At 38.7% G+C, this 23,242-nt stretch overlaps 1 non-coding gene across 1 annotated transcript; it reads left to right on the top strand.

Annotated features, from left to right (window-relative positions):
• The first annotated feature begins 835 nt into the window (after nt 1-835).
• On the top strand, nt 836-908 carry TRNAK-CUU (transfer RNA lysine (anticodon CUU)). The gene has a single exon. It is a non-coding gene; the product is annotated as a tRNA-Lys (tRNA).
• Nucleotides 909-23,242: the final 22,334 nt, after the last annotated feature.

The raw sequence follows: 23,242 nt of genomic DNA, 5'->3' as shown, positions 1-23,242 counted from the left end.
CATTCAGGATCACCACACATATACAATGATAAGTTTGATGAAAATCCTGTGAAATCTTACTTCATGAGTGGCTGTGTTATTGTAGCTACACAACAGAAATATATTCAGAAGCAATTCATATTCTATAAGAATACAGGGAGATAAAATGTATTTCCCTTCTGTCCTGGGTTGACTATATGATGCTTTTATCCCCAATCGTCTCATTCTGTTTATGTTGAATAATAAGTTTTGTACCTTTAAGAGTGTTCCAAAGAGTGAAGGGGGGGGGGGGGGGGAGAAGAAGCGCGCAGTTTGTTTTCAGACACTGCACTCACTCCTCCACATTCCTGCTCCTGACTGTGTTGTCTGCGGACAGACAGCGGGACAGAGAGCTCTTCTTTTGCTTTTTAGTTAGTTTTTAGCTAGCTGAGGCAAAGAAGTTCCCTGGACTGTTTTTTTCCCTTTTTCTTAGACCTCTTGAAACTGCTCTGGACTGAACACCCAGGAGAGCACCGGCAGCTGCAGCTGTGGCCCACCGGGCCAGGCCTGGCCTGCGACAATTCCAGCACCGGAGGGACTGATCAGAGACTGAGTGAGCTGCTGCTTGAACCCGGGGTTTTCTCAGTTTGTCATCTCTTTTAGAGTGGCAAGGGGTCTCATTGTTTGATATTGTTTTGGTTTTATTGTTTAATAAACAGGTTTTTTCCACCTTTCTCCAAGGAGGTATTTTTTCCTCCCGGACCAGTTGGGGGGAGGGGCCAATTGGATCTGCTTTTCCCACCGGAGCTCCTTTGAGGGATTCTTCCCCAAATTTACTCTAAACCTGGACAAATTCATGAATTGGAGATCCCCCAATACCTGGCTAGCTCAGTCGGTAGAGCATGAGACTCTTAATCTCAGGGTCGTGGGTTCGAGCCCCACGTTGGGCGCCAATTCATGTATTTGTCCATGTATTCAACATAAACAGAATGAGACGATTGGGGATAAAAGCATCATATAGTCAACCCAGGACACCTTCCTGAGTGTACCTAGAATATGTAATAGGATGTAGATCTGAGTACTCATTTATTTCCTTTATTTCTTTCTTTATGTCCTTGCAGGTGCTAAATTACTTAAGCATCTTAAATAATTGCAGACAAAAATCTCTACACTACAGCAAGAAACCAGGAGCAATTGCTTGTCATGGAGTCAATTCCAAACCTCCCATCTGCATGCTCAGGAACTGGAACTCAGAACATCCAGGTTATTTTAAAAGTAAGTCCCTTTCAAATACTCCCCTCCCATCCTCAGCCAAAACTGCATTTCCTTCCACGGGTATCTAAAGCCTTGGACCCTTCCTGTGTGAGATGTCAATGTTTTTTCTGCAAAATGTGAAACAAAAATCAGGTGGTTGGGATAACCCGCAATCCTAAAGTCACTTGAGGGTTTCCAGTCTTCATTTTTCATAATGTTTTTTCATTATGCTTATTCATTACATTTTTCATTATGTTTATTGAAGAAGTTTCAAGACAGAGATGAGTTTTTTCCTCTTTTTTTTTTTTGAAAATACAGTAGTTTCAGCAATTATATAGAAACACTTTGTAAATGGCTTGTAATGAAAACTCTGAGTTAAAACTTATAATTTTTTTAACTGGTGTTTAACAAGCATTAGAATAAAAGGCTTCTGAGGAAGTGAGAAATGGATCTCCTCTAGCTGCTGCCATGAAAGAACACTCAACCTGTTCCAGGTGCTTTAAATCATGTTCTCCTCACAAAGACCACAGGACTGTGAAGAGCTGCTGGTAGAACAGATTTCTCTGAGGATTAGGCAGAGCAGATGTAACAGAACACAATTCAGCACTTCCTACACAAAAAATGTCTTTGCATTAAAGCTACAACCTTTCAAAATCTCATCTTTACATCTCATTTCATTATTGGGCCTGCATTTCCTGTCCCTAGACATGCCAAATTACTGTTTCTAAAATGCAGATGATACAATTATCTCCAAGTGAAATTAAGTTCTCCAAGCAGTCTTTTATTGGACTTTCTTATCTTTACCTTATTTCCCTTCTCACTCATTTCATGTTGTAAATTTTGATGGAGGTAGCCTCCCAAAGCAATCTCTAACTAAGGGTCACTGCTGGCTATATTTTTATATGTCTTTAGAATTTTATTAGTAATTTTAACTAAGTTCCTTTATTTTGGTAGAAAGAAAATTTAAGAAAATAGTTAAGTGGATATCAAAAACTAAAACCCAATGGACCCCATATATCCAATTTAAGTGCTCCAGATATGAAAAGTAGATATATAGGAAAAGAAGGAAGTGCCTTTTATAAATGCTTCATGGTTCATATATTTTATTTCTGTCATTCAGAATGCAGAAAAGCTGAAGTATGGCTTCCAAAGAGGATTACTATATTGGTAAAACAGATAATTTTCCATGGATTTCACTATGAATTCCACTAAAGTACTACCATAGAATGGTTTGGTTTGGAAGGGACCCTAAAGTTCATCCCATTCCACCCCTGCTATGGGCAGGGACACCTTCCACTATCCCAGGCTGCTTCGAGCCCCAGTGTCCAACCTGGCCTTGGGCACTGCCAGGTATCCAGGGGCAGCCACAGCTGAGTAATACTCATAAATGTAAAATTAACCAATGTACTTATATTGGCTAACCATACGTTAACCATACATTAACCATAAATGTACTTAATCCAATGGAAAATAGTGCTAACATGGTCAAACTTGTAAGGAACTGTAATTAAAAGGGAGAAAAGTCTTGAATATGTGAACTAAATGACTTAAAGACACTTTACAGAAATGAGACATAATTGTAAAACAGGCTGAGTAGTAACTAGAAATAAATTTTTATGGATATATTTTTAACGTTTTCTAATTATTCCAAAGAAAAAAAAAGATGGTGAAAAAAAATTAGATAAAGCATTAGGTTAGAAATTGTTTTACCTCAGGAAGAAGGGACTGTTACAAGGAGCGATGACAAATTGTGTCTGTTGGGAGTTCTGAGACCGCAGAGGAGGAGAGAGCACAAAAAGGGTTTATTGGGCTTGGAAGTGGCAGCAGAGCTAATTTGTGGGCAGGCTGTGACTGTGTGTGGAAGGCATTAGGAAATGTCAGGGTTTGGGTTCATTGATCAGGACTGTTATCCCCACTCAAATCAGGACTATGAGTGGAATGGTGGCTGGAGAGATGTCAGGATGTTGGTTTTCCTTCACTGTACAGGCAAGGTGCTTTTGCTTTTCTTTTTCCCAATTGTGAAATCTAAGGGGAAAAATAGAAATAAGCAGCTTGGTGATGGGTTTTCCACAAAGACCTCACATGCTTTATAGGCACAGCTTTCATTCAACTTGTTGAGTATATTTTGAAAGAAAGAAATAATATTGTTTTTTGAATGAAATAATGAACAGTTTAAGGACAGTCTCCAAGCAGACTACAGCCTTATGTGTCATACAGATGAGTGCAGAGAGTATTTTAATTTTTTTTCTGAAAGGTAAAAATATAATTCTACTGAAAAGGCAAAAGTAGCTCTTTCCCTTAATTATAGTTGGAAATGAACTAGTGAAAGAAAGTCTAATTCTGAAGCTACAGTTGTAAGCATGGTGCCATTTTGGCCATGAAGAGGGATACAGGATGCCTTTTAATTCCATTTGGTCAGGAGGGGAGAGCAGGGTGAGAATTTTGTATCATTCAAAATGTAGCAATAGCTGTAAGTATAATATATTACTAGTATGCAAATAGGTTTGATCTCTTGAAAATCAAAAGCAACCTTGCTTTAAGAAGTGTTAGCATGTTTGGTTAATTTTTCAATGGCCAAAATATCCTTCTCTTTTATATCACGAATATACTTCAAGAGCATTTTGAACATATATAATTAATACATTTTCAATTCTCTCAGGCTCTACCTTTATCTTTTTTAAGAAAAAACACTGGCCTGTGAATACTGAACTGCATGAATGCATGGGGAAAAAAAGAATAATTTATTATGGTTTCATTTGTAGTGGGATGTTTTTCAATGAAAATAAGCATAATAGACTAATGGATGCCATAGAGGATTTTTGCTCACATTCTCAATTTGTCTTCTATTTCTTTATTATATATTCTATTATTCTATATTCTGTATAATCTCTGAGATCTATTTTTCTATACTTATTTAGGCAACAAAACAAAATACTTGTCCTGTACCTTGCTATTCATTGAAAATGGTATTCAATTTTTAAAGTGTTTCTTAAATCATTAACTAAAGCACACTGAAAGAGTGTTCAATCAGTGCAAACTGTTAGAGTGAGAATTATATGATTAAAAAGCCATTTGTTTCAATGATTTTTAAATCTAAATAAAGGATTTGAAATGAAAATAAATGACTTCTTATTAAGTAAAAATGTGTAAAAAAAATTTTAGCACAACTACCTCCTGACTCATGTTCAAGGACATCAGAAATGCCTCACAGAAAAAGTTCTTCCAAGGGACTCTTGCTTTATGCTTCATGATGCCAATATTAATTAAGTTGACTGTACATGCAAAACACAACCTCCCCTGTTGTTTGAGTAACCTCTCCCAGCATGCCCAGACCAAGTCAACAAATGGCAACAAATCACTCCCAAATCCATCAGCACAACAGCAAAGTGCATGATCCATCTTCTAGCATTATTTATAATTTAACCTTGTGGAAACATTGGTTCTTGGTGGGGCGCACAGCAGTTAGGAGATGTAGAGGTGTGGGAAGCTGTGTGTGAGGGTGTACCTGGGATGTTTCCAGGGTATTATTTCCTGTATATCCATTTTTATGAAGCAATAGAAAAGTTTGGGAGGGTAAAACTGGCACTGGGAATAAAATGCACGAAGACACAGCATGAATTAGGGGAAAAACAGTTAACATGGTCCTCACACCAACACATCCCTCGCTTCTCGCTACGTTGAAAACTGCTTACCAGCCTTCCTGTGGTTCTTATTCCCTAGAAATGATAAAGTACAGCCTTTTACCAATGCATACAACCCCCTATGAGATTGACTTCTAATTATAGAAACTGCAGGGTGCAAAAGCAGAAATGGCTGAAATGAGTTTCACATCACATTTTGCCTTAACCCTCCTAGACAAAAAAGCGATTTTGATTGCTCTCAAAATACTTGATAATGCTTCACTTATGCCCTTTATTACTAAAAATTTAATAAACTCCTTCTGATAAAGAGATTAGTAATACCTGCACTATTTTCCAATATTTTCCCTAATCAGCAGCAATCTTGTTTTTTCTGTCTTGTGGAGCCAATATTGAGTTACTTGCTCTTCCTTCAGGATTGCTGTAGTGTTCTCTTACACATCTTAAAAAAGCCCTGTTTAGTTTCACTTATCCCAGAAAGTGATAATCAGTCTTATTAAAGGTGAGTAAATGTGATTCTACATCAGGTACCTCCTGGACTGCAACATAAATTAGGATTTACAATGACTTTTCTGTGGTTCAACCTCTAAGTGTGCAAAAATTCTGGAAATGGAGGTGAGGGATTTCATAGAACTATATGAAACTCTCTCCTCATATATAATAAAGTCATAAAATGGTCTGTGTTGGGAGAGGCTTTAAGCTCATCTTGTTCTACTCCCTGCCATGGGCAGGGCCATCTTTCACTGTCCCAGGCTGCTCCAAGCCCCAATGTCCAACCTGCCCTTGGACACTTCCAGGGATCCAGGGGCAGTCACAGCTGCTCTGGGCACCCTGTGCCAGGACTTTCCCACCTTCCCAAGGAACAATTCCTAATTCTCAATATCCCATCCATCCCTGCCCTCTGTCAGTGGGAGCCATTCCCTGTGTCCTGTCCCTCCAGCCCTAGTCAGTTCTCTCTCTCCATCTTTCCTGCAGCTCCTTCAGACACTGTAAGGCCACACTGAGCTCACCCCAAAGCTTCTCCTGTGCAGGTGAACAATCCCAGCTGTGCCAGCCTTTCCTCCCAGCAGAGCTGCTTCATCCCTCTGCTCATCCTGGTGCCTGCTCTGGCTTCTTTCCAGCAGTTCCAGGTCCTGGCTGTGCTGGAACCCCAGGGCTCTTATGCGTCTGTGATAAGCCTTTCCTGTGATGGTGTAAATTTTACAATTTTGTTGTCTTTCTTTTGGGAATTTGCCACACTCTTAGATTTTAAAGATTTTTTTTCTTCTTTTTCTTTGCCTGTTTATATACAGAATTTACATAAGTGTGAATTATTTTTTGGAAGCTGCTGTGATTGATCAGTGTGACAGAGAAGGGGCAGATTATCATTGCTGGATCTCAAGTTTTCCTGTTATAAGCATCTTACACTAAAAGATGATTATATTCAGTTTATTTAGTGAGTCCCAATGCCACAGAAGAGGTAGTACAAAAATAACAAACAAGAAAAATTCCGTGTTGCTGCAACACCAATGGGAGCCACAGTTTGAGGTAAAACATATGCTGCATAGTCAGTACCACAATTTAGAGGAATACCTGAGATAAATGCACTTTGTTCAACAGAAACTAGAGTGATGTTTTTTAAAATTCATCTGACAAACTGTAAGAAAATGTAGAAAAAATTTTAGACTATAGACAGATAATTCAATCTTCTGGATAAGGTGTATGCAACAGCTGGAAGCTTTTGTTTGATTCCTGTGAACATCACAAATGTTTTAGATGGAGTAATGGTTGGTGAATGGGAAGTCTGTACTCAACAAACTCCTGCAAAACAGACAAAAATGTCTGTGTGCTTTTCTGTCCCTCATCTGTAAGGGAGAAGGGGTTGGAAATGCTCCTTTGAGTAAAGTTTTTCTTTTATTAGATATTACAAGGAACAGAATAATGTGCTTCACTTCTGAAACCCCAGGGCTGTGTAAGGGCAGGACAGATTCGTGATGCATTTTAAGCCTTCAGCCAGCTCTGTTTTGCAGCCAGGTAGAGAACTCTGGATTGTGTCTGTGCTGTCTTCTGACTTATCCTGAGTAAATCGCAAACTGTACAGCAGAAATTCTTTAATGTGCACATTGTGGAACTGATTTTGCTGCTGCAATTTCCCTTTATAAGGGATTACACGAACCTGTTTCATAGGTCATAGCCTCAAACTATACAAACTATATTAGTCTGACAGGACTCTATGAGTTTGACCAGTGATTTCCTCTGGGACAGTGTGGTAGTGGTTCAGACTGATAAATAATCAGGTTTTTCAGGAGAAATAAAAAGGGCTATTTACCTGCAAATCCAGAAGAATGTAGTACAGGATGGGAGGTGTAATGAAAATGTTAATATATGTATTTCCTAGTATAGTTGATAAAATGCAATATGAAAACCTATTATTAAAAGGGAGAAAGCAGAGTGTTCACTGAAGTGTCTGTGGGGCTTTATTGATTTTATAATGAGGTGTTTCTACTGGCACCCTCACTCTGAGGAGCTTCGAGACCCCGTTCAAATTGTCTTCTTATATCCCTTTTGAAATTTCATGTTCTTTTTTATCCTGGGGTTGTAGAGGGGAGAATAAAACCATGTGTGAGAACAGGGAGGCTCTGAGAGCTCTTTGAGTTCTTCAGGTGGCTTTATCACTCCCAATCTCTTTTAATTGAACTCCTTACTGTAAAGCAAACCTGTTTCAAACAGGTGACCTGTCATGCATATGAAATTCATAAACAAAATATCCAGAGTCGCCTTTTTTCCTTAAAAGATAAACTGGAGAGTGCAATCTAATAATTTCCTGGAATGTAATTAATTGGCAAAGTATTTGCTCCCATAAGAGCTTCCCCTAAGGAGCTGAGATAACACGCTCAGTAGAATTGCTTGAAAGATGATGAATTTGAATAAACCAGACAAAGCAGGAATAGAGAGCTAGCAAGAAGATTACATTAATTGTACTTTTAGAGGGCTTCAAAGGGTCAAAGGCATTGAATTCAGTTGCAATCGGAGCAAATCCTACATGTGTAACAGACAAATAGACATTTTTCATCCATGAATTAAGTAATATTAAATGAACAAATATTTAATCACTGGTCAATGAAAAGAACATGTGCTTTTATACAGATGAGGAACTTATCAAAATTAAAAAAGAAGAAATAGTTGGATACTGTATGTTAAGCTAACATTTAAATTCTGTACTAAGAATCAGCAACTACCTGGGGGGTGCTGTGCCTGTTAAATAAACAGGTTCTTTCCACTTGTCTCTGAGGAATTCTTCCCGAACCGGTTGGGGGGAGGGGCCGTGTGGGTTTGCTTTCTGGAGGGGCCCTCCTTTGGAGATTCTCTACCAAATTTGCCCTAAACCAGGACAATCCACAATTCAGCTTGGCAATTCTGCTTCAGTTCAAAGAATCACTTTAGGAATGTATTTGTGTAGTTTGCTATTATGTTTTCCTCAACTGGCTTTCAATATTTTATTATGTGTTACTTTTTGCCTACAATGAAGTTCTACGACAAAAACAAGATTGGAATTAATTCTTTCACCTTAACTTTTTATGTGTGTGCTCTATTGCATATAAATTTATCTATAGACATTACTGTAAAAGAAAACAGCATCTGTGTCACAGACATTTCTCCACAGAAATCCTGTCTTTCGGATTTCTGCGTCTTCGGGAGGCCAGAGGCCTCCGAAGAGAAGGTAAACAATTATTATCAGCTGCTGTGGAATGCAACAGGAACACCTTGATTGGCTCATTTCCTATGTTTATAATTAAGGGCCAATCACCAGTGCAAGCTAGGGGACTGAGTCCTTGGACACAACTTTGTTGTAGATTCTTTTCTATCTCTTCCTAGCTAGCCTAGCTGCTCTGCAAACCTCTCTCCTTATTCTTTTTAGTATAACTATAATGTATTATATATTATATTAATAAATTCAGCCTTCTGATTCAAGAAACAAGATTCACTGTCTCTCTATCACCAGCAGCGCCCACTCAGGCGCGGTAATACATCTGCATAACTGATTTTTAGCATTCTTCTCTTGTTGGCTTCCCTGGCATTATTGGTTTGTGCCTAAGTTTCATTACCTCCTTTGGCATTCCAATAAAGTTTAAACTCTAAAGGCTAATTCTTTCCCCTCCCATGAAATATGAGTTAAAATGGAAGCAGAAATGCCTAAATGTAATGACTTGTGGGAAAATTCACTTCTTGGGAACTTAGAAGAATATGAAATACAGTGCACAGGTGTGATGAGACCCCTTACACAGTCTTGGCTGCAGTGGAGGAAATAGAAACACCTTCTCTTTTTTTCTTTTTTGACAAGCAATGAAACAATTGCTGAGAGTTTAACATATGGAAATCAAAATATTTTGGTTAGAATTTGTCCTTTATAAGGGCCTTTTCCAAGCTGGTTTGTGATCTGAGGGCATTTTAGTGCCCTTCTGCAAACATGTGCTGGCAGTGCAGTGAAATACTTTATAGAAACACAGAATGGTTTGGGTTGAAAGGGACCTTAGAGCCCATCTCATTCCACCCCTGCCATGGCAGGAACATCTCCCACTGTCCCAGGCTGCTCCAAGCCCCATCCAGGCTGGCCTTGGATACTGCAGGGATCCAGTGGCAGCCACAGCTTCTCTGGGCATTCTGTGCCAGGGCCTCCCCACCCTCCCAGGGAGCAATTTCCTCCTAATATCCCATCCAGACCTGTCCTCTGCCAATATGAAGTCATTCCTCCTTGTCCTGTCACTCCAGTTCCTGATAAATTGTCCCTCTTTGCCTTCCCTGTAGCCCCTTCATATTACAGCGACCTGTGTGGGCGCTGCTGGTGAGAGAGAGACGGTGAATCTTGTATCTTGATCAGAAGGCTTGATTTATTAAGATATTATATATAATACATTATGACTATACTAAATAGAATATAGAGAGAGGTTTGCAGAGCTGCTAGCTAAGCTAAGAAGAGATAGAAAAGAAACCATAACAAAGTTGTGTCCAGGGACTCAGTCCCCTATCTTGCACTGATGATTGGCCCTTAATTATAAACATAGAAAATGAGCCAATCAAGGTGTCCCTGTTGCATTCCCCAGCAGCTGATAATAATTGTTTACCTTCTCTTCGGGGGCCTCTGGCCTCCCGAAGATGCAGAAATCTGAAAGAAAGGATTTCTGTGGAGAAATGTCTGCGACACCTTCAGACTTTAGAAGGGGGTGTGAGTTCTCCACACATCCTTCTCCTTTTTAGGCTGAACAATCCCAATTCCCTCAGCCTTTTTTTTCCTTACAGGAAATTACATATTGTCCATACCCATTCCACTTCCTGAATACAAGTTTTAGGAAGAAAAAGAATACAAAATAAAAGTAAGAAAGGAATATTCAGGAATGTCTTATCAGCTGGTTTGGTTAATGAATTCATGTCTATTTCTACATTTTAATACAGACACTTACTTTCCAATAATTTTCATCTTCTTCAGTTCTGTATCTCATGGAGAGACTGATTAGCTAAAACCTTGGTTATCTCTGGGTTTTGTTTTTTACTTTCTGCATGTTATATGCAGGAGTTATTGTTAAAGATAGATCACTGGATTGTTTAGTGATGTAAATGTGCAAATACAACCATGAGTTTAGTTCTGGTCTGGTGACTTGGTTCACTTAATTCCTTGCAGTGAGACATTCTTCAGCATAAAACCCTCCCCACACACTCTGTTAACAGCTTACCCAGCCGGAAAGAATTGGTGAAAACCTGGAAAATATGTTTCAATATGAAAAGAGAAAAAGCCAGTAAAAGTGCAAGTTGACATGTCTGTCTAATTGTCATGGAAAAGATGAAGTCCCTAGGATGACTCTGGTTCTAAATGTAGCTCTAAAAGTGTTCTGGGGCTGGGCCATGGAATGATTTGTTCCTTAGAACAAACTAAAATAGACACAATTATACAGAAATGTATTTTCTTGGTACCAGTGGTGTTCCACTCCTTCAAAGACATGAGGTAAAAGTTACTGATATAAATAATGATGTTAAAATAATCAATCATTGCTTGCCAGAGATAAGGAACAGAGACATTTATAAAACCAACATTGGTTGGTTTTGGGGGGATTTTTTCTATTTGGAATAAAATCAGACATGAACCTGAAACCTTGTGGCTCCTGGTATGATGAGAGCTTTTAATCTAACATCTGTATTTTGGCTAGAATGTGCACTTTGTAGGGCTGGCTGAAAATTTAGACAGGGGATTCCATTTTTCTGTATCAGCACTTCCATATAAAAGGCATCAACTTTTCCATCAGATCTTTATGCCAAACCTTGTGCTCCATGGCTGCTAGAAATGTTCTGTTTCAAATTTAGCGCTGACTCTAGCAAGGCATAAAATAGTTCTGAAAACAATGAGAAATTAACCCTTTTATTTCCCTAGGGTATATGCTATATATATATATATATATATATATATATATATATATATATATACTGCAAAAGCTAGTTTTATAAAGAGAGAGAAAAAAGGTTAAACTTCAAGTGAAACAATTTTTTTTTCAATTATTTTTTTAAAGTATTGATTTCCTGCCTTTTAGTAGGTGCCCTCTGTATATTTCTCCTATGTATTGGGGCGATTGTGTTTTTAATGGTATAACTCATGAAAGAAAAAAGCAACATCAGAGTGTTCTATATGATCCTATAATTAGCCTCACCCTAGAAAACAACAATTTGAAACAATTTTGCATAGAGCAAATGAACTAAAACAAGTATAGACAAATTCAGCTTTAGGGACAGTCTCCAACATGTATGAAATTCCAGCTTTTAAGTGCCTTTAGATCTGAGAAATTTCTGTAGTAACTAAGTATCATTTTTGGTTAGTGACTGACCACAGCTCATCTGTTAATGAGTAGAGTTGTGTTTTTGTTCCTTTTCCTGTTCATATAAATGGTGAACAGACAGTTTGCCTTCAAGGTCACCTCCGTTTCTTCCTTTTGTTCTTTCTAAATCCACTTACGAATTCCTCTTAATGAAACTATTACATTTTCCAAATCACTGCCTGTCTTTACTTGTTTCTTCATCTCGCACACTTTGTACATTTTTAATCACACATAATGTGCCAAGAAGGTTCATCTTCTTAAACTCCACTTGCATATCTTTCTACTTCTATGGATTAGAAAGCACAGCTGTGAGAGGCACAGCAATGGTGGGTATTAATTCCTGATCTTGTTCTGAGTTCATGAAATAGTGGTTGGCACTGGGCTCAGTGAATGAGGAATTGTCTTGGTGCCCCTTCTTGTGTCCCAGTCACCTCACAATCTGAGGGAAACAACACCTGAGGTGGAAGGGATGGGAGCTAAGGAATGGCAGTAAAATGGAATATGTTTTCTTTCTCCTTACCTGAATTTGGAACTCCCAAGAGGAGAATTTTGAGGGCAGAGATCTAATGTCTTACTGGGCAGGACATATTAGATATATTCAAATCAAAACTGTCCTTGTTCTGCAGTTCTTAGCAGTACTGATAACAGCGACACAAAGGAGAATGATCAGATACCACTTCAGGAAATATTTCAGGCTCTGAAAATAAATATATTTCCTTGAAGGAACCCAAACAACATTATTTCTTATATTTGTTTCCTGAGAAATGAAAATTGAAAGACTTTTCCTGAAGGAGTTTCTCTTCAAATACCCTGGAATTCTAAATGCTTTGTGGCTTATTTGAAAGCACCTTCTTTTGTATATCACCTATAGATTTGTATTCAATAATTTAGCAGCACTTGTAAAATAGTGTTTCCTTCTACCAGGCTCTAATCTGACTGTTTCTTTCATCTATTTATTCTCCCACTGTTTGGTGAGTTCATGATAAATCAAATCAGAGGGCAGAACAGGTGCTGGCTAGTCAAAATGGTTCTTCTGCCTTACAGCTTTGAGAATCTCTTTTAAACTTTGTAATCAGCATTTATCCAGATAATTGGGTCAGGATAGTGTTTGGCATTGTTTTTCACCTCAATACTTCACATGAGCAATTGTTTGGCCAAGAAAGGTATTAAGACCATGTTAACTTGTTTTTCTTGTTTGGGTTTAGATTTTTTTACCATGCAATGAATGCTTCAGTGGACTGTTAGAACATTGCTTCAGCACCAGATACTTTTTGGATATTGCTTGTATTCCTGTGCAAACATCTTTTCTTCTTTTGTTACTTGATTCTTGTTTTTTGTAAATCTCTGCTACTTTTCCTTGATAGGATTTTATTGCTGGTTTCTACGCTTCTGAAATTTTAGAAGTCAGATGGTTTTATTTCTTCTTTACACAATATTTTGGTTCACCCAACTTCATATTCATGGAGACTTTATTTGCAAGAACTTCTAGCTTTATTTAATCTGGTGCACAAAGCATTCTTGTGAACACCAATTATTGCAAGATCAGGTCTTCCTGTTAAACATCCTGCCTTCCTTAATACCAAGAGGGAAGGAAGGAGACAGCAAAGGATGTAATTCCAGGGAGCTCAAAGGGAATGTGGCATGATCTGAATTAGCTGATCATTTCCAGCTTAGATAAACCAACCCAGTCCCTGGAAGTCTCAGCATATCCAGTCTGCTTCCCTTTATTGCTACATTTATCTCAAAAACTACCAGCGATTTCTTGACACAATCCAGGCTAAAGAACGTACTTTGAGAGCTCTTTCTCTCTTCTTTCACTTGAGTTTCCCCTCAATTACCAGCCAGTGTTGGAGCACTTAAGGCTGTCATCACTCAGATTTCTTTGAAGCCTCCCAGATGCAGACTGTGCACCATGCTCTGTCCCTGCTCTATAAATACAGCACAAAATAAAAGTTTAAGACTCAAAGAATGAAAGGGGGATTACATGTTTTGTATGGGAGATGGCAAACTAAGCATAGCAGCAACCTTCCTGAGGACACTGCAAGTTGTTAGGGCAACCACTAAAAATAGCTTTTAAAAAGACCTGAGCTTTTCACGGAGAGGGAAGGGATGTTTGTTTTCAAAGGAAGAAAATCCCAGTGTGTTGAATTAATTTCTCACCCACGCTGAGAGTGGGAGATCAGCACAAGGCAGGAGGAGAAACAAAATGTTTGAAAACTGCATTGTGATGTGGAGACTGAAACTGGTTCATGCAACAGTACAGGATTCTTCCAAATTTATTCAGAGTAAGGGACTCTGATGGGTTTTGGCTGAAAGCAGGGAGAGCAAGAACACATAACTCAGCTGAGGCACCAACTGAGCTGCTCTTTGTCCAGGTTCTTTAGTCTTTGGTTAGGTTGACAGTACCTCCAGAGCTGAAGCCTTTGGAAAATTTGGCAGCTGTTTTACTAATTCCTTTATCTAGGAGTTAAAAGCCCTCCTTGAGGGAAATTGTAATTAATAGTGCCTTGACATCCAAAGGCATGGGCATGATTTAGGATTTACTGAGCCAGACAGAATGTGTGGCACCAGTGTATCTGCACTGAAATAGGGCCATGTCAAATACCAGTTAGTTATTTATATATTTAATGTATCATTACTTAGCTAAAGAGGGAGAATGGCTTTCTTAGGCACTATTTTTCCTGTTAAAAAATGATGAAAAAAGAGCAACCTAAGTGTGTCCTGGTCACTGGTAGGCAAACTTGGAAAAGAAAATGAGAACCAGAACGAACTAATGGAAAAAACTTAGACTTTTATTTAGCTTTTACTTTTAATATATCTTGGTAGATTTTTAATGATATAGAAGAGAGAAAAAAGCCATTAAATTAATCAAGGAGACATAAATTAATCAGAAAATAGAAGTATACTAAATGAGCTAATTATTCTAAAAATACATGTTATGTGGTAAACGTTGAATGAATATATCTTTCTGGTTTAATTGCAGTGAAGTAATTTCAGCATCCAGCACACCATTCATTTGGGGACATGAATAACCTCAACATAATAAAGTGCACTGAATATTCTTTAGCTGCTCCTATTTCCATAAAGTCCATCTTTTGTAGTCAAAGGAGTAGCCTTGTTGCCAGGGGAATTCATGGGACAGGGAGAAAACAGTGAGAGCCATAGATAATTTGCTCTAATTCTAAGCCTGCTCAAATCAAAGGCAATTTTCCTCTTTACTTCAGTGAACTTAGGACCCACAAGGATTTTAAGAATCCTGATGATATTTTTGAGGGCATATGATGTTTTAAGTTTCATTTTCTATGAGAAGGCTTTTCTGAACTTGAGCTCTGTAGCTGCATCTGCATGTTTCCATCAGACTTATGAGTCATGAAGATCTGAGAGGCAATATGTTAATAAAAATTAGATTTTTTTCTTTAACAGAATTCACATGGAAGCCTTATTATCTACAGACATGCAAAGGCAAAATGTGCTCCCAAAGAATGAAAAAAACCCAACCAATATCCCTGAAGTTAATTTAGGATTACACATTTCATGAAATAGGAAAAAAAATCTGTAACAGCAAGAGTTCTAAAATTACTTTGATTCTAATTAAATATATATGATGTAGCTCTCTGGAGATGCCACTAAGCTGAGACAGATTTGCATCTCTTCTACTTGGGGAACAGAGCCACAAGCTGAGGAACTGGGTCAGTGCCTGCAGCTGATGGGATGTGACTGCAACAGATGCTGTGCTGCCAAGGGTGCCAGGACACAGCCCTGCCAGGAAGGGCTCCATGCTCTCAGCTCAAAGTGCAGGTCTCCAAAGCATTTGTAATCATGGGAGCTTCTTCATTTTACTGTTCTTTAAAGGAGTGGAAGACAGGGAGAAGTTGTGGAGAGTTGATTCAGCTGACAAACAGCTACAGGAGAAAGAAATTACTCTTCCTGGCAGGCTCTGCCTGACTCCTCTAGTTCTTTATGATCCCTGTTGCACATTCCTAAACTCCCTTCTAGATAGAAATCTTCAGTACAACTTACCTTGGCTCTCCAAAGCATGAACTGTGGTTTTCCCTCTTCGCTCATTACTTAAATTGCTTGAAAAATAAAAATGTAGACAAATACAGTTTACTTCTTAATTATTTAAAACAGCAACTTCTAAGGGCTAGAATTATGTTAAAGTTGATGTTTATTTAGGAAATTATATTACCTGCAATGTAAGTCTCTGTGAGCAACGTCAGAAAACAAGACTCTAAGCTTTCAGTATATATCCTTAGACCCATAAAAGGAGGTAAAAAGAACTCTCAAGTTTTATTTCTGAAAAATAGATATATCTAGTCCAGTATATGTCTAAGTTATTCTAATTTATCACTGAGGGGACTTAGAGGCAGTGTTTCCATGTAATAATGCATCCCTGTCCTTCATGCTTACTGATCAGGTTTCTTTGTATCAGCCACTTCTTCGGGTGAATAAAAGATTTCTTAACACGTGAAGGCTGAGAATTTGCATCTAGATCCCAATGCTAACAGCAGTGTGCTGGTTTGAAATATGAGTCTTATCATTGCATTTCTTTAGTTTCCAGAAATTGCATTCAGGAAACATGGAGTTGGGATGTTTTGATCCACATTCTCACCTACTCTTGGGTAATTTTCTGAATGAGAGAGCCTTTGGACAACATTCTCAGGGATGCACAGGGTAAGATTGTTAGTGTGTCTGTGTAGGGCCAGGAGCTGAACTGGATGATCCTGGTGGGTCCCTTCCAGCTCAGAATATTCTAGCAGTACTTTTCTAGCACCCAAGGAGGATGTAGCTTTTCAATCCTGCCAGCAGCATCCTGAGAATGATGTCACTGGGCTTCTCTGAAGGATTCTTTGACAACAGAACAGTCACACAACAACAGTTTATTGAGCAATAGTGAACCACATCCAAGCAAACCTTGGAGAGAAGCACAGTAGAAGCAATATTTCAAGATCTAAAAGTTAGATGTGCTAAAAGTTGTCTTCAAAACCATGTTTTGATAGCATGCAAAAGGAGAAGGAATAAAAGGAGGATGTGTGAAAGTTCTTTTGTCCTCAAGTGTGGGGGCTGTGTGTGTGAGCAGGGATAAAGCATTTCCAGATGAGCTAATTATTTTATTTTTCCCTTCTTGCAGTTAATATTTTGCCTAAATTCATATTTAATCAGGAGTTCTTATGTGCACATGGTGATAAACAGCAGGTTGCTCAACACACAGAGCAACTTTGCCTTAATGAAAACAAATGTTAACAGAAATAGGGAAATCTCTTGACTGCAGCAAATGTGCTCCTTCCTAATGAGTCTCTCTTGTCTATAAAATACACTCATGTATTAGAAAAAGTTCATAAAGTGAGAGTTGGAATGCATCAATAATAATGTATTTTAGCTGCAGAATTCAGTGCAGAGTGAGTATAGTGCACAGTTGTTATTTGAGACCATTAGGCCCAGCCATAATCTGTGCTGATGCCAGAGCAATGAGAGCACTGTATCTCACCAGGACTACTTATGAAATCTGTCATATTACTCAGCTGTTGCAAAGATGTCTCAGGTTTTCCCCCTGCAGAAACAGACTCTTGAAGTGTAGGGCTTTTAAGCTATTTTTTAATGTCTTGATTCTGTGGGATGGTTCATAACACATAATAATAGCAATGGATGTAATGGTCAAAGTGGAAGCGGATTGGTGTTAGGCAATCCTCTGAATTCCTTGCAGGATGAATCCAAAGCACATTGGCTTGTAGGAATATTCTTTTCACAGCACCTTCTTGGTGTTTTCATTTGCAGTTCTTGAAGACAGTGCCAGAGATAAGTGACAATGAGCTACCCATAGATAAAACATAATAATAATAAAAGTTGAAATAAGCATTATGTAAGCCAGAAATGGCACAGTACTTAGCTTTTGTGCTTTGATGCTGGAAGGTGACTTTTCCCACTCTATTCCACTTAGAGTTGTTATTAATATGGCTTCTGCATTTGAAAGCAAAGATTAGGTTTACTGACACACAGCACTGACAAGGGTTTTTAAGATGGAAATTCATTTTAGATGCCCACCAAAGGGTTAAGAAACTGAGTCTTTCTGGATATTTTGATATTTAGCCATCTGCTCTGCTTAGAAGTCTACACAAGATCCTTTGAAATCTAAAGCCAGCATCTGTTGGAAGCATCCTGTATCTATAGTGAAATCCAGGGGTTAGGGGAACAGTAGCTGCTCTTTCAGCCCTTAGATCCATAACATTTGCTAAGATACCTCGTGGATTATGGAGTGGAGAAGGGTCTCTCTCCTACACACTTGCCTGGGCTTTGAAACAGAAATAAATTTCACTTTGAGTGAAAGAATTGAATAAATCCTGCCTTGATGAATCCTTGCCTAAAATAGGGCCTAAATCTTCACTCAAATCATCCTTCCTAATGTTCATTTCTCATTCTTCAAGGAGGGAAAGGTCATTTGTCTCTTGTGGCACTCCCTTTGTCTTTCTTTCCCCTTTCTGTCTGTGACCAGGCTGTTGCTTCCCTCGGTCTCAGCCTCACATTTGTCCCTGTTTGTTGTCCCTGGGAAGTGGGGATTTGTGGGAGATATACCATCTGAAAGTACCAGCAAATTGGTTTTCCCTTGTAGCACGTCTCGCTGCAGCTTCTGCCAGTCCATGTTTCCAGATGTCAAGTGCCTCCCAAACTGAGCCCTTTTTCTCCCAAGGCATATGGAAAAAGGAAATCCTCCCCAAGTCCTGCCTGTGCTCCAGCACTTCCTTCTGGCAGTAATTTTGGGAAATAGAACACCTCCATACTCAGGAATTCTGACTCCTACTTGAGCAGCTGATGAAAGGAAATCCCATTTTGTTTAGCTTTTGGTGGGAAATGAGTATCCTACTATCCTTCTCTAGGGAAAGAGGAGGAGAAGAGCTGTTGGATCTCTTTCTGAAATCAGTTTCTAGGAGCCATAAGTGGAGGAAACAAAACCATCAATTTTTATTCCTGACAAAAGAAAATCTCTAGACCAGTCATAATTATTACTAATCAGTTCTGTATTGTTTTTTTGCATTTTTCTGACTAAAAGGTCAGTTGAACGTATCTCTAAAATGGACTAATCACTTGGGCTTTTTTTTCTCCTTATATTATGTGTAAACTCAGTTTGTGGGGAACTGTCAGGTGAAATTGAACTTGTTCTGGACATTACTCAATGGCCATGAGGTGATCAGTAATAAAAACAGGACAAATTATTCTCATTCTTGTCTATCTAAAGTTTATCCAAATATGAGAACTTCCTTGACAAAGCAGTGCATGATCATGATCTGCATTAAGAGTTATAAGAATATGGATGAGGGAGACAATGGAAAAGGCCTTATTAAAATTCTTTATCACAGAGGAATATATGCCTAGTTGCTTTTATCAAAACAGCATAATCAGTACATACATCTGAGTAAATAGCGATTGTAAAAAGAGGGAATCTTCATTGTGGTGTATTAATTCTCAAGCTTAGTATAAATTGTTTATTTTAATTTATTAATATTTTAATATAAAATATAAATACCTATATTTCAAGCATAAGGGGAAAGCAACACTGTAGTATGGTAGAGCTGGATCAACCTTTTAGTTCAGGTATTGGTGTTTTTTTCAGTGTTGTGAATAAATAATTTTTTGGAGACAAAAAACTGGTGAGACAGCCCTTGCCCTCATTTTCCTTCAAGAAAAAAAAAATCCTTTTGAGGACATTTTTTTGGCTAATGTGGCTTGGAGCTAAATGTTTGCACAATGCAAGGTTAGCAGTAAGTCATAAATCATAAATCAGCAGTAATAGTAGGTGTGGAAGTTAAGGGTTGTTACATGACTCCATTTTAATGTATTTTTAAATACAGAAAGATGCTCTCTTTGCTACTTTATTTGCTTTTAGTCCCCTTAATACTTATTAGTCATTCTTTTTCTCCTCTACAAAAAGGAACTGGATTTTCACAGAGGTTTCAGAGGGAACAGCTGCAAAAACCTCAGAATGTGGATTCATCTGGAATTTTAAATACAGCATTGTACAAGCTGACATTTTTAGTACATTTTGCAGTATTTATGTACTGAAGAAACAAATTAATATCATGGGAACTGGTTAATTTGGGGGGAAGTAGGATCTTGGCAAGAGGCTTGTATCAGGTGAGAAAATTTATTCAGACAGATCAGTGTACTTTATAAATCCAAAACTAAAAATGGAATAAATAAGGATGTCATTCTAATTAGGGTGGTTATTAGCTTGTAGAACTGATCATGAGAAGTTTACTGCAGAAGATAGTCTAGCATGTTTAATTACAACCTCATTAAGCTTTCCTAAAGTTCTAATTAACTTGAATTAAATGAAATCTGGAGATTTTTAAAGAAACCCAGAGCTTAAATCAATGCAAGAACATACTAAAACAGCTTATAATTTTGGGGTTAAATGAATATATAACACAGACAAGGTCAAACAATGATTATTTTCAGTGTGTGCTGTGAAATTGCAGTGTTCTGGTGATGTACTTGCAGTATAATTTCCAAAGCTCCCACGTACAATCACAAGGGGGAAGATATGGTTGTTAATGACAGGGATATGTCCTGAGCAGAAACAGTCTCACTAAAAACTCCACTTCAAACCTGAGGCTGCCTCACTAGCAAGGGCAGCTTGTCTGGATAATTTCCTTTCCTTTTCACCTGAGGAAAGCTGTCTGCCATGCAAGAACTAAACAAAATACACATTGCATGTAACTGAAAGCTTTCAGGTGAAATAATATTTGTAATTTAAAAGATAGACAAATTTTGAGATTATTTTTATGATTGGTTTGAAAATTTTCAACAAAATTAAAACTCAAAGGTCCTACTGCAGTGAAAATCAAAGAAATGTTTTTTACTTTTTAAAAAATTTATTAAAATATTTGCCAATTTTGTTGTAGCTGAGCTAGTAGTGATTTTTTTTTTGTAAAAAAGTCCACTCAATGCCAAAAATATTTTCAAAAGCTGTGGGGTTGTGGTCATCTTACTCCTTATTCCTTCTCCCACTTACCAAACAATTTACCCCTAAAATGATGAGTTTCTTTCCCATTCTTTGCTGCACAAGTCACTGATGACCATTTTTCTGTAGGCCATGGAAGTCCTTTTTTTGTGAGGAGGTGCATTTCTTTAAAGCACCCCAAGACAAAAGCAGATGAAGCAAACATTAGAATTAAAGCTTTGGAAGTACTGCTGCAGTTTTTCAAATCAGGAGAAACAGAGTAAGAATAGGGATAGCTGGGCTCCCCTTCTGTGAGTTTTATCACAAACAGGAATAATTTCCTTTTGTGGATTAAGCTTCCAATTTCAGTCTTGTGGCTCTGCCTCGCGGCAGTTTAATATGTTATACACATGAAGGCTCTTGCATATGTGTGAGAGGTGAAAAAAAGCAAATACTTTCAGTAACAGTTCATTCATAATTCTAGACACCTGAGCAGAGACTGCTAAATTAATAGCAAACTTATTAGGAAAAAAAAATAGAGGGGAAAAAGGCTACCCGAGGTGTCAGAATGGATCTCAGGAGAGTCGATCTGATTGTGTGATTTGGGCTCAGTTTTCAGAGTCACGGAACCAGTGCTCTGGGCTGGGTAGCAAGGTGAGGATTGTCACAGGTTGGATTTGATGGGCTTGGAGGGGTTTTCCAGCCTTAATAATTCTGTGATTTTTTTATAAAATATGTCATTTGCAGAAGTTCATCACCTTTAATTGATATATTTATAGCATTTTTTCTCCTTGTGGATCAGCTTGTGCTGCTGTTGGGAGTTTTGCAATGCAATTTCCTACTCCTGAATTTCTATGCTCTTGATATCCACAGCACAGTGCAACTGATAAGCACACACAAAAGAAGCATATGTTTGTATATTTCAGCATAGTTTGGGAATGCCTGATTCTATGCAATCAGAAGACTGACTGCTCTTGGCAGTGGGCAACATGGCTGGCTGTGGGTTTGGGGAGCAATGTTTGTTTTTTCCTTCTGGCAAACCCATAAAACTACACTTGAGTCAGTGCCTCAGGCTCTCCATTGATCACCTACCCAGGGAAAATAGTCTTGTTCAGCCTGAGTTGGTTCTTGCTCAAATTATGAGCATACAGTGGGTTGGGACTGTTGTTTCCCCTTTCCTGCTCCCGGCAGAAGGGGAATTATCCTGAGTTGTGGTGAGGAGCAGAGAGCATCATCCATTCCACCAGCACTCCCCTCAGCCACAGGCAGGGCCATGATCTCTGCAGGTTGCTGGCAGCTCCTAATAACCCCTTTCACAGCAATATTCACAGAACTCTAACAGGATCACAATGCCATGGGGAATTCCAGTTTAAGGCAGAATCACTTTATTTGTTTAAATTTAACATTTTTCCTGCCTTCAGGGTTTGTGGGTTTTTTGCCCCCCTTCCATGGTTTGCTGTGGGATCTCAGCACCTCAGGACGGAGGTGCAGAGTGGCCGAGACCACCCTTGGGGGGCTCGGGAGTCCTGGAACATTGCCAGAAGTGTCTGGTGGCTGGACTTTGATCCTACACAGGAGACGACACCTGTATGAGGATGGGAGGATTTCACTGGGGTAAATGGTGAAGGGATAAGTTAATTAGAGTGTAAGACACAGGGTTTAGGATTTCTGTACAGGGGGGTCTAAAGAAGTAAGATGGAGGAATTGGAGCGTGTCCTGTTCTTCTTCTTCTTCTTCTTGGCCTCCATCTTCTGTGGTGATGTTGGCACTTTGGGATTGGTTATTACTAAAAGTGCACTGGTTAATAAGGGTAAAAGGTATTGGGGAAAAAGTATAAATATTGTATACGTAACTTCGAGTATAAAGATAGGTGACCGCCCCGGGGGCGCTCAGTGTGCCCATGGCTGGCTGCTGTGCAGACCTCTGTCGGGCCGAGAGAAAATCTTTTAGATAAACAATTAATAAACACCGAGACCGAGAAAAAACCTGAAGCGTCTTCTCGTCCTTTGAAGCACGAGCTCTTCAAGGCCATCCCCGAGCCTTTCCAGGCCACCTAAACAGCTGAGAAACCGACAGTTTGCTGCACTCTGGTAAATCCCGATGGAGAAATTCCTACTGGTAATTTATGGAACACCAGGGACTGTGGGTTTGCATCAATGAGATTATGGAATGTAAACCTCAGTAACAAGGAGAAACCATTTGCACAGCAGATAAAACCCTACTTTTTGCTACTTACCTGTGCATTTTTTAAACTTTAAGGCAGAAAAGAGCTCCAAACAGGAACCTAAAGGGGAAAAAAAACCCAAAAAACAAAATAGCTGGAGGGAATTTTCTGCTCACTTACAGGTCCTGTACTCTTGAGAGGTAGTCTTGCCTTCATCCTTCAGTCAGCTAAGATGGCATCTGAACCAGCAATTGCTGTTTCTATCTGTTAAGGCATATCTCATAAAAAAGGTCGTGAACATCATTCCAAATGAAATGGATTTAACCAGCAGGACAAAAAGATTTTGACAGTGCTGCTCTACCAGATCTGTCCTTTGCAGGGGACAGTCTTCTTGCAGATTTATACTGTGCTGCACAGAATACACTGACACAGAAAACACTGACATCTTGTAGCC

The sequence above is a fragment of the Ammospiza nelsoni genome, chromosome W (genome assembly GCF_027579445.1).
Source record: "Ammospiza nelsoni isolate bAmmNel1 chromosome W, bAmmNel1.pri, whole genome shotgun sequence".
NCBI classification, from domain to species: Eukaryota; Metazoa; Chordata; class Aves; order Passeriformes; family Passerellidae; genus Ammospiza; species Ammospiza nelsoni.
This window is presented reverse-complemented; position numbering and strand designations above follow the sequence as displayed.